We start from the raw sequence: 9,429 nt of genomic DNA on the forward strand, positions 1-9,429 counted from the left end.
ACTGGTATGTATATAATGTTGAGGTACATACAGGTAAGCACCCTAGAAAATTTTCCATATCTGCCCGTTGGTCCTTCGAAAACGGATGCAATCAGTGAAAAAATTAATTGAATTAATTACTTAATAATTAAGTGACTGATTGAAGGAAGTGGGTGTAGGGTGCACAAGTTTAATCGATCGTGTGATGGATGACAATTAGCCCAATTAATTGCTAGCACATGTGTGGCTAGGATATACAAGAGTAAAGTGCAAGAATTACTCTTATAAGGCGCCTACTTAAGTTGTATAATCAGTGATTAATAATTCTCTAACCATGACTGGATCTAATGGAGTTAATGTGGCTGACAAGTCCGTGAATTTTAGAGTAATGAAAGCATCATTACAGGCTATTAAAAGCCATGTGACGAAGGCATTTGATTTAGTGAATCAAAGAACCGTGAACCCTAATGAATTAAAGTTATATTTAGATGCTTTAGAGAGTAGATTTGATTGGTACAAATTGTGGTTTAAAGACTGTGAAAGAGATCTGCTGGAGAATTGTGCAGATAGAATGGAAATGAATGTTTTAATTAATCAACATTACGAATTGGAAGAAAAACTGTCTTGTAAAAGTAAGGCTTTGAATAAATTAAAGGGTGTAAGCCAGGCAGTTGATCAACCTATTAATGCAAAGGGTGGGTTTGCCAAAACCTCCATAGTACGGTCTGGAGGAAATCAGACTAGGTCGGCAGGAATTAATTGTTCAATTGCAGACCAGCCAGCCAAACAGTTCTAAGGATATAACACATAATGACGCTGAAGTATCTGTCAAGTCTCAAAAGGGAAAATTAATCCCAGTGGTAATAATCATAGTTAAGAGTTAAATAGGCACATATCAAGTCAGGAATCAGTAATAGTGGTTCCTCACATCAAGGTAAGAGGAATAAGTACCTCGGTAAGTGTAACCCGGTTAATAAGAGGTCAGGCAAGGAAAAGAGAGACTGCCTCTTCTGCCAGGGTACTCATTTCACTAAAAATTGTAATGCCTGTAATTCATGGGACATTAAAGTGGAAAGAATGAAAGAACTTGACAGATTTATCAGATGTCTAGACAATCATAATGTAAAGGATTGTCATACCAAATTGAACAGTTGCTATCAATGCAACAAGGGAAAGCACCATACAGTTATGTGCAGGGTTGTATGTGATTCTTATAATAATGGTGACAATAATGATAATGTTAATAACCCTGACACTACAGTGACTGATGTAAAGGTTGCAGCTAATGGCAATAATGATGGCCTAGCTGAGGTAGCCTTGCCGGTGTTGGATGTAAAAATTCAGGATAAAGGGCATAAACCCAAAACCATACGGTGTCACTCTCCTCAACACTGGTACGGGCCATGTAATATATGGCAGACTACCGCCTAGTAATAATGACTAGAGGAAGTAGTGAATACGGTCACGGTGTCTTACTCATGAAAGGTCAACCCAGTACAAGTATTCTTCTATCGAGAATGATGTTGAACCAGTCTAATTTGTGGGAGCTGGACAGCATAGGGATTAATGTAAATGAGGAAAGTCCAAATGATTCCTTTACTCAGGAACAATACCTGAAGGATGTTAAATGTGAATCTGGACATTACTGGGTGCGACTTCCGTGGAAGCTTGACCGTCCAGAATTACCTACTAATTATAGGATGGCGTATGGACAGTTAAAGGGCCCAGCTCTGCGAACTGAGCAAGACACCAAAATTGTTGACTGCTTATAATGATATAATTAATAAGCAGTTAAATAATAAATTGTTCTTACTTCAGGCGACGATAAATGCACACCTTAAATGCACAGGCGGTCCACTGAGCGAAGTAATTGGGTAAATAATCTTATGTGGACAATTTCCGGGTGTGACGTCAACTGAAGAGGAACTAATGAGGATATGTGAAGGGGTTAATGAAATAATGAAGAAATGTGCTGGGACTGACTTGGGATACTGAGAGACTTGTTATTGTTAAAGTCTCAAAATTCCAGTATGCCCAATAAATTAATCCAGGGAGCATAGGCTTATGCCCCTGAGAGAATGGAACACTAATTAGTCCATTTTGAGGGATCAATAAATACAGATGGCCATGGAGTTGGTGCCTATATGCAGTAATGTGCTGGGGCTGACTTGGGATACTGAGAGACTTGTTATTGTTAAAGTCTCAAAATTCCAGTATGCCCAATAAATTAATCCAGGGAGCATAGGCTTATGCCCCTGAGAGAATGGAACACTAATTAGTCCATTTTGAGGGTTCAATAAATATGGATGGCCATGGAGTTGGTGCCTATATGCAGTAATGTGCTGGGGCTGACTTGGGATACTGAGAGACTTGTTATTGTTAAAGTCTCAAAATTCCAGTATGCCCAATAAATTAATCCAGGGAGCATAGGCTTATGCCCCTGAGAGAATGGAACACTAATTAGTCCATTTTGAGGGTTCAATAAATATGGATGGCCATGGAGTTGGTGCCTATATGCAGTAATGTGCTGGGGCTGACTTGGGATACTGAGAGACTTGTTATTGGTAAAGTCTCAAAATTCCAGTATGCCCAATAACTTAATCCAGGGAGCATAGGCTTATGCCCCTGAGAGAATGGAACACCAATTAGTCCATTTTGAGAGTTCAATAAATATGGGTGGCCAGTGAAGATGGAAAAAATTGTACTCCACATTATGTAAGTCATCTAGCAACGACCTCCGCCCGGCCGCAGTGTGGAAAATTTTTTAATTTTCCGAAACTATAGTGCCTAATAGGTGTTTAATGTGTCTATATGGGTCAAAAATGTATTTGAAAATAAGAGTAGAACCAAGAGTTCCCTTTGCGCATGCGCGGATGTGCGGGAGGGGGAAGCGCGTATTGTTTTGAATGGTGGTGAGGAAGCTGAGAAAACATGGAACCACGAAATTGACGTTCACGGTGGCCTAAGGATTAATATAGGCCTCATTTCATAATAAGAAGTGTCGTAATTGTTCCTGGTGGAGAGTGAGGGAACGGGATTTACGGGACCACAGTAATAGAGTGGTAAAAGTGTGATAAGAGAAGGAGCGGGTGACTGACGCGTCACAATGGACTGTGTCCTGGGGAAAATTACCCTTGGATTAATCATCACTCATCGGTCTCAGATCTTAATGGAGTGACCTCTAGTTTGTATAATAGTTATGAGACGTTAAATCGGCTTGTGAATTGTAATGTAATTAATGATAATAACGCTAAGTTAAGAGAATATGTGAAGTGAAATAAGTCGTTTGCTCTGAGTGAACACGCTAGACCTCGTTGTTAACGAGACGAGGAAAGGGAAACTCCTTGAGTCACGACGTCTAAAGCAGGACAAACCAGCGGATACCTCGTCCTGCTGGAATGAGAATCGTGTCGGTGTAGCAGGACATCGAAAATGAGATGGTGAATCAAGAAATGAGGAATATCAATCACCCACAGTTAAGTAACCCTTCTAGTTATAGCAACCTTAGACTGGCCAGTAGTGGTATGTTATAATTAGATAGGTTACGAGTGATCCAGCTACATCAAGTGACCACCAGAGAACATCTGGTAAGTAGTGGGATTATGTACAAATGTTTTCCTTGACGGATGTATCCATGTGTGTCCTACCCCCCCCCTTCATTCAGTTAAACTAATATAATCTATACAGTCCACAATTAATTAGTAGCACCGTACTTGTGGGTGCTACCCAATCCATACTGGTCTCGGATAGATATGGATAAGATTGTGAGGTCGAGGGGACCACTTGGTGCGACCAGGGGTGGTTAAGTTTTCTCACATGTCTACACGGGGTGACTACGGTAAACAATATGATTGTCTCCCAATGAGATTACTGGTATGTATATAATGTTGAGGTACATACAGGTAAGCACCCTAGAAAATTTTCCATAGGCTATGTCTGTTGTTTTTAGTAACTGAGGGACGACCCCCGTGTCCATGCTCCCTCTCCATAGGATGGAAAAGGCTCGTGATAGGGGCTTCTTGCAGTTCTTGATGAACAGAGAGTTCCATGAGTCTGGCCCTGGGGCAGAGTGCATGGGCATGTCATTTATCGCCTGTTCGAAGTCATTTGGCGTCAGGATAACATCGGATAGGCTTGTGTTAATCAAATTTTGTGGCTCTCTCATAAAAAATTCATTTTGATCTTCGACTCTCAGTCTGGTTAGCGGCTTGCTAAAAACTGAGTCATATTGGGACTTGAGTAGCTCACTCATTTCCTTGCTGTCATCTGTGTAGGACCCATCTTGTTTAAGTAGGGGCCCAATACTGGGCGTTGTTCTCGATTTTGATTTGGCATAGGAGAAGAAATACTTTGGGTTTCTTTCGATTTCATTTATAGCTTTTAGTTCTTCCCGCGATTCCTGACTCCTAAAGGATTCTTTTAGCTTAAGTTCGATGCTTGCTATTTCTCTGACCAGTGTCTCCCTGCGCATTTCAGATATATTGACCTCTTTTAGCCGCTCTGTTATTCTTTTCCGTCGCCTGTAAAGGGAGCGCCTGTCTCTTTCTATTTTACATCTACTCCTCCTTTTTCTTAGAGGAATAAGCCTTGTGCATACATCGAGTGCCACCGAGTTAATCTGTTCTAGGCATAAGTTTGGGTCTGTGTTGCTTAGTATATCTTCCCAGCTTATATCGGTTAGGACTTGGTTTACTTGGTCCCACTTTATGTTTTTGTTATTGAAGTTGAATTTGGTGAATGCTCCCTCGTGACTAGTCTCATTTTGTCGGTCTGGGGCTCCTCGCATACATGTCTGAACCTCAATTATGTTGTGATCTGAGTATATTGTTTTTGATATGGTGACATTTCTTATCAGATCATCATTGTTAGTGAATATGAGGTCTAGTGTATTCTCCAGTCTAGTAGGCTCTATTATTTGCTGGTTTAAATTGAAATTTGTGCAGAGATTTAAAAGCTCGTGTGAGTGTGAGTTTTCATCAGAGCTGCCTCCTGGTGTTATTACTGCAACAATATTATTTGCTATATTCCTCCATTTTAGGTGCCTTAAGTTGAAATCCCCCAGGAGCAAGATGTTGGGTGCAGGAGCTGGAAGATTTTCCAGACAGTGGTCAATTTTTAACAGCTGTTCCTGGAATTGCTGGGATGTTGCATCCGGAGGCTTGTAGACTACCACAATGACTAGGTTTTGGTTCTCGACCTTTACTGCTAAAACTTCCACTACGTCATTTGAGGCATTAAGCAGTTCTGTGCAAACAAGTGACTCTGCAATGTACAGGCCAACCCCCCCCCCTTTTGCCTGTTCACTCTGTCACATCTGTATAGGTTGTAACCTGGGATCCATATTTCATTGTCCAAGTGATCCTTTATGTGGGTCTCAGTGAAAGCCGCGAACATTGCCTTTGCCTCTGCAAGCAGTCCACGGATGAAAGGTATTTTGTTGTTTGTTGCTGGCTTTAGACCCTGTATATTTGCAAAGAAGAATGTTATCGGACTGGTGGTATTGTTGGTACTGTGGTAATGCTTTATTTACAGCTAGCAAAGTCAGGGTATTTCTCCAGAATGGTCTGTAATATACCACTGTGGATAAAATACTTAGCCATTTCTTGAACACTTCTGAGTGAGTTGTTTCTAAATTCATTAATTTTATCACACTCCAGTACATAATGACGCAAGGTGTGACAATAATCCATCTGGCAAAGTTTACATTTCGTTTGGTCTACATCTGGTGGTGGTGATTTAACCTGCCAAAGATACTTGTAACCCAGCCGGAGCCGGGCGGTAGTGACATCCAAGAGTCTGCTTATTTTGTTGGATGCACCATAGACATGTGGCTCCTCCTGCATGATAGAATGATGATAGATGGACTCACTGGTGTCAATCTCCCTGAGCCTTAAGTCCATAAAATTCAGCTGAAGTTCTTTTCGTATTATTGTTCTCAAACTACTACCTGACAAGCCAAGATTGTAATCTACTCCCTCTTTGAAAGCATACAGCTTAGCCAATTTATCAGTTCTATCATGCATCTGAAGACCAATGTGAGATGGAATCCACAGCATGTGCACTCTGACTCCACTGTCCACAATCCTACCATACCTGTGTCTGGCTTCTGACACAAGCATGCCACAATTTATGCTTAATGAGTTGAGAGCATTTATGGATGACAGAGAATCAGTTACAATTAAACTGTCAATCTTTGATACATAGATGCATTTCAGTGCAAGGAGTATGGCAAACAGTTCTGTCTGAAGGGTAGAGGCCCAATTATTTATGCGTGCTCCAATTTCTTTAAGAGAGCCATCACTCTGTACGACAACAGCAGCACTACCAGCTGCACCAGTGGATTGGTGAACAGAACCATCAACGTAAATAATTTGCGAGAGTGTGTGCTGTGTGACTAAGTTATCAATACAGCTTAAGGCCTCATGTTTGGCTTCAAGGCGAAGTTTTGGTTGTGATTTAAGAAGTAGTTTGGGGGGAAATGGAGGAATGGTAGTTTGGAATGGGGTAATATTCCATGGAGCGGTGAAGTGCCGCTGTTGCCTTACTTGACATAGATCATGTATCTGATTCATGCGGAGGTCGGTTCCAGTTTTTTCGATCCATCTGGAGGAGTGTTCACCAGTGCTGAGGAAAGTTTGGAGGGCTTCTGTGCAGGGGTTTGAATGAGCTTGCCTGAGCATATTAACCCCAATTAGGATATTTCTTTCAGTAACACGATCTCTGATGCTTGGAATATCAAGTTCTTTTTGCATATTTAAAATTTTGGCAGTACGAGGGCATCCTAGGATGATCCTCATTGCTTCGTTCTGCAGTTTTTCCAGCCCTCCAAGCTTCCAGTCAGACACAAGAGCAAGTAGTGGCGCAGCATAATCAACCAATGATCTAATATAAGCACGATACATCATTTTCACAATTTTAACATTAGCACCATACCTGGGGTGAAGCCCTGCCACAACTCTAAGTGTTCTTAGTCGTTCTTTGTATTGGCGACAAAGTCTTGTTACAACAGGTCCAAGTAGTGGAACCTCAAAGCCTAGATACCTGTATCTGCTTACATATTCTAGAAGAGACCCATCATGCAATTGGATCTGACGAACTGTGCCTCTCTGTCATCTCTGACATCCTTGTCTATGTCGGATATGAGGATGAGGAACAAGATGGGAGCTAGTACTGTGCCTTGTGGAACAGAGCTTTTCACCGTAGCTGCCTCGGACTTTACTCTGTTGACGACTACTCTCTGTGTTCTGTTAGTGAGGAAATTATAGATCCATCGACCGACTTTTCCTGTTATTCCTTTAGCGCGCATTTTGTGCGCTATTACGCCATGGTCACACTTGTCGAAGGCTTTTACAAAGTCTGTATATATTACATATGCATTCTTTTTGTCTTCTAGTGCATTTAGGACCTTGTCGTAGTGATCCAATAGTTGAGACAGACAGGAGCGACCTGTTCTAAACCCATGTTGCCCTGGGTTGTGTAATTGATGGGTTTCTAGATGGGTGGTGATCTTGCTTCTTAGGACCCTTTCAAAGATTTTTATGATATGGGATGTTAGTGCTATCGGTCTGTAGTTCTTTGCTGTTGCTTTACTGCCCCCTTTGTGGAGTGGGGCTATGTCTGTTGTTTTTAGCAACTGTGGGACGACCCCCGTGTCCATGCTCCCTCTCCATAGGATGGAAAAGGCTCGTGATAGGGGCTTCTTGCAGTTCTTGATGAACAGAGAGTTCCATGAGTCTGGCCCTGAGGCAGAGTGCATGGGCATGTCATTTATCGCCTGTTCGAAGTCATTTGGCGTCAGGATAACATCGGATAGGCTTGTGTTAACCAAATTCTGTGGCTCTCTCATAAAAAATTCATTTTGATCTTCGACTCTCAGTCTGGTTAGCGGCTTGCTAAAAACTGAGTCATATTGGGACTTGAGTAGCTCACTCATTTCCTTGCTGTCATCTGTGTAGGACCCATCTTGTTTAAGTAGGGGCCCAATACTGGACGTTGTTCTCGACTTTGATTTGGCACAGAAGAGATACTTTGGGTTTCTTTCGATTTCATTTATGGCTTTTAGTTCTTCTCGCGATTCCTGACTCCTAAAGGATTCTTTTAGCTTAAGTTCGATGCTTGCTATTTCTCTGACCAGTGTCTCCCTACGCATTTCAGATATATTGACCTCTTTTAGCCGCTCTGTTATTCTTTTCCGTCGCCTGTAAAGGGAGCGCCTGTCTCTTTCTATTTTACATTTACTCCTCCTTTTTCTTAGAGGAATAAGCCTTGTGCATACATCGAGTGCCACCAAGTTAATCTGTTCTAGGCATAAGTTGGGGTCTGTGTTGCTTAGTATATCTTCCCAGCTTATATTGGTTAGGACTTGGTTTACTTGGTCCCACTTTATGTTTTTGTTATTGAAGTTGAATTTGGTGAATGTTCCCTCGTGACTAGTCTCATTATGTCGGTCTGGGGCTCCACGCATACATGTCTGAACCTCAATAATGATGTGACCCACACCAGTCCACTAACACCCAGGATGTGACCCACACCAGTTTACCTGGAGTTTACCTGGAGAGAGTTTCGGGGGTCAACGCCCCCGCGGCCCGGTCTGTGACCAGGCCTCCTGGTGGATCAGCCCCTGATCAACCAGGCTGTTGCTGCTGGCTGCACGCAAACCAACGTACGAGCCACAGCCCGGCTGATCAGGAACTGACTTTAGGTGATTGTCCAGTGCCAGCTTGAAGACTGCCAGGGGTCTGTTGGTAATCCCCCTTATGTGTGCTGGGAGGCAGTTGAACAGTCTCGGGCCCCTGACACTTATTGTATGGTCTCTTAACGTGCTAGTGACACCCCTGCTTTTCATTGGGGGGATGTTGCATCGTCTGCCAAGTCTTTTGCTTTCGTAGTGAGTGATTTTCGTGTGGAAGTTCGGTACTAGTCTCTCTAGGATTTTCCAGGTGTATATAATCATGTATCTCTCCCTCCTGCGTTCCAGGGAATACAGGTTTAGGAACCTCAAGCGCTCCCAGTAATTGGACTGGATGTGACCCACACCAGTCCACTAACACCCAGGATGACCCACACCAGTCCACTAACACCCAGGATGTGACCCACACCAGTCCACTAACACCCAGGATGTGACCCACACCAGTCCACTAACACCCACTTTTATTTTGTCTTGATTTAAGTAGTTTTTTTTTTAGTACATTAGTCTGCCGGAAATGCCCCGGCTTTATAGTGTTTTTTTTTTGTATTTGACAAATCAAAATTGTAATTACACATTGTATACTTTGCAAGGAAATGATATTGTTATCTTTTATCTTATTACTAGTGACGTCATGACCTTAACTCCAGTTGTGTCTCAGGAAGAAGTGTGAGCCAGCCTGTCAGCCAGCCTGTCAGCCAGTCAGTCAGCCTGTCAGCCAGCCTGTCAGCCAGTCAGTCAGCCTGTCAGCCAGCTAGTCAGTC

Source organism: Cherax quadricarinatus, chromosome 5, assembly GCF_038502225.1.
Source record: "Cherax quadricarinatus isolate ZL_2023a chromosome 5, ASM3850222v1, whole genome shotgun sequence".
Taxonomy (NCBI): Eukaryota; Metazoa; Arthropoda; class Malacostraca; order Decapoda; family Parastacidae; genus Cherax; species Cherax quadricarinatus.